Source organism: Mesoplodon bidens (assembly GCF_964165515.1).
Source record: "Mesoplodon bidens genome assembly, chromosome: 15".
NCBI classification, from domain to species: Eukaryota; Metazoa; Chordata; class Mammalia; order Artiodactyla; family Ziphiidae; genus Mesoplodon; species Mesoplodon bidens.
In genome coordinates, this window is record NC_138171.1 from 43586179 (window position 1) to 43589299 (window position 3121).

Consider the following 3121-nt stretch of genomic DNA (forward strand, 5'->3'; position numbering starts at 1 on the left):
CACCACGCAGCTTGTGGGATCTTAGTTCCCTGACCAGGGATTGAACTCAGGTACTCAGCAGTGAAAGCACTGAGTCCTAACCACTGGACCGCCAGAAAATTCCCGATTTGTAGAATTTTTAATTCTGCCTATCATGTATTTCAGTATCCAGTATTTCAAGTATTTAAGTGTTTGAGTAGAAACGACCTCTGGGCAAGGAACCAAGGAGTCGAGACCCTCCTGAGCACAGGGCAGAGTGCTTGTCACAGTGAATCCACCACTCAGCCCCCGCCACTGAGGGAAGCGCTGGGCCAGAGGGATGGAAGTGCTTTTACTACCTCTTGGTATTTGTCGTATAGGGAATGTTACAAAGATTTTTTAAAAAAGATAACCATGGCGCCTTAAACAAAAGTACTGACCTTAAAAAATGGATATTTGATTATCACATGAACTAGGAAAACTGAAAACAAGTTTTACTCGCCCCAAATGAAGATCAGTGTTTTCCCTTAAATGGATTAAGAAATAACTCCTCAGAACATATATGAACCATTTCTTTCTTACAGAGGGCTTGGGAGGACCTGAAAGCCCAGGTTCATGTTTATTCTGAGTAGCGCCTTGAAAGGGACATTTCAGAACATGCTTTGAAAGTAGGAGATTATATTCTCTCCCTGATGGGAAAGCGGGGGAGAAGACAGAGACACAGGTTTAGGAAGAGGCAGACCATGAGTGGATACTATTGGATAATTAAGTAGAAAAGGCCGGAAGGGTTTAACATTGGGAGTTATTTGAAAAATTTATAATTTAACCAAATAATCAAATTTGGCCAAATTGTCAGATAATTATTTAGCCAAATAATCAAATCAGATGAATCAAGCTTCCTTCCAGATCAAAGTTTCTGTAGGAGAGCCATGAAATAAGTTTGGCAACCTTTAACCGATACCCCAGACAGCAAGGCAGTTGTTTCATAATTGTGAGTGCTTGCTGGCCGCTCTCTTCGAAGCTGTTTTGTGGTGTTGGCACTCTCAGAGGTGCAAACTGGGCAGGGCCAGGCATGCCAGGCCTGTGAACGGTGCTTCAAACTGTTTCTGCCTCTGCTACCACCCTGTGTGCATAAGCTGGAGCAAGCCGGGTGGGCAGGTTAACTTCTATGTGCTTGCTTCCTGTTAAAAATAGGGCAGTGATATCTGACCTCAGGGCTATGAGAATCACATGAGGAACATGTGAAAACACCTTGGAAAATGTGAAAAGAAGCAGTGTGACTTGTGGTCAGATCACTCCCCAAGTTTTCTGAACCTGATCATAAGGATTCTGAGGGTCATAGAGGCAAAAGCCACCACGCTGTGCTGTCCGTTCTAACTGCCAGGCCTTCAGAGCCTGCCCTCCATTGGGCAGCAGCCTGAACGGGGGGTGCGTGCTGAATTTGGCTCAGAGGAGTCTGATCTGCTGTGGAATCATGACACCCACAGAGAACCTTTTATACCAATTATACAGCCCCTCCTCCGGCCCCCAGGCTGCCCAGCTCTCACAAGCTGCACAAAAGAAGCAGGCACAGTCTCTTCTTTGTTGTGTCGGAGGGGTGAGTTTGAAATGTCCCAAGAACTGTGCTAACCTCTTTCATGCTTTTCTAATCCGGGACTCACGAGATATTGAATGCCCCGTGGATGGGGAGTCAGGTGGATGAGGCAGTTTGGGGAAGCTCTTGAGCCCAGTGTGATGGTTAATTTTATGTGTCAACTTGACTGGCCTAAGGGATGCTCAGATGGTAAAACCTTATTTCTGGGTGTATCTGTGAGGGTTTTCCTGGAAGAGATTAGCATGTGATTCAATAGACTGGGTAAAGCACATTACCCTCCCCAATGTGGGTGGACATCACCCCATCGTCAGGGACATGAATGGAACAAAAAGGTGAAGGAAGGGCAAATTCACTCTCTTTGAGGTAGGATGCCCACCTTTTGCTCTGATACTGGAGCTTCTGGTTCTTGGGCCTTTGACCTCGGGCTGGGAGTTACACCATCAGTTCCCCGATTCTCAGGCCTTTGGACTTGGACAGAATCTTACCATTGGGTTTCTTGGTTCTCCAGCTGGCAGACAACAGACTGTGGGACTTCTTGGCTTCCAGAATGGCATGAGCCAATTCCTATAATAAATCTCCTCTTAAATATATCTTAAAAAAAATTTATTGAAGTGTAGTTGATTTACAATGTTGTGTTAATTTCTTCTGTACAGCAGAGTCACTCAGTTATACATATATATATATATATATTCTTTTTCATATTCTTTTCATTATGGTTTGTCACAGGATGTTGAATATAGTTCCCTGTGCTACACAATAGGACCTGGTTGTTTAGCCATCCTATATATAATAGTTTGCCTCTGCTAATCCCAAACTCCCAGTCCTTCCTTCCTCACCCCCCCTAAATATATCTATATCTAGATATCCTGTTGGTTCTGTTTCTCTGGACCTGAATACACCAGTGTATGATAGAAGATTCCTGACCTCTGCAGGGTTTGTTTCATTTACAAGTCCATGCAATTTTGTAAGTGAAAATTCCCTGTTCCCAGCAATTTTTTTTTTTCAGTTCTGAATAGCTAGATTACCTTTACTAGTAATTCTACCATTTTTCTTTAAGTAGTTTAGAAAGCAGTTTCATATAGTTTTCATTCACATGCTGCAAACATGCTCTGAGCATCTAATCAGTAGAGTAGCTGGTGCTAAACTGCAGGTTTTCTGTGCCAGAGCTTGCTATACCCTCTCTCTCCCACTGCTTCCTGTGCCACCATGAAGAGCCAGTTACAGAAATTCAGAGCTGAAGGGACCTTAAAGGCTATTGGATTCAACCTCCCCATTTTATAGGTTAAGGAACTCAACACCCAGGAGGGTAAGTACCCCCTGAAGGAGCACAGCCTGTTCTTCCACTGGCAGCCCCAGCCCCCAAACATCAGGCCATCCTGCGCTGGTACCCAAACACCCATTCCTCATAACACCTACCGAGTGGCCATAAGGAGCGGCTGATGAGCCTATTTAATATTTTACTCTGTAGACGCACATATGCCCATTGAACTGGGACAAGCTACCTTTCAAGGGTGACAGGGTCATTCTCAGCACCAGTCATTAAAAAAAAGATTGCAAACATGTAATATG

The 3121-nt window shown here is 44.2% G+C and overlaps 1 protein-coding gene across 1 annotated transcript in view; it reads left to right on the forward strand.

Annotated features, from left to right (window-relative positions):
• SEPTIN14 (septin 14) overlaps positions 1–3121 on the forward strand; it is a gene marked incomplete at both ends in the record, with an annotated part of 563121 nt that overhangs the window by 438992 nt on the left and 121008 nt on the right. The window lies entirely within an intron of this gene.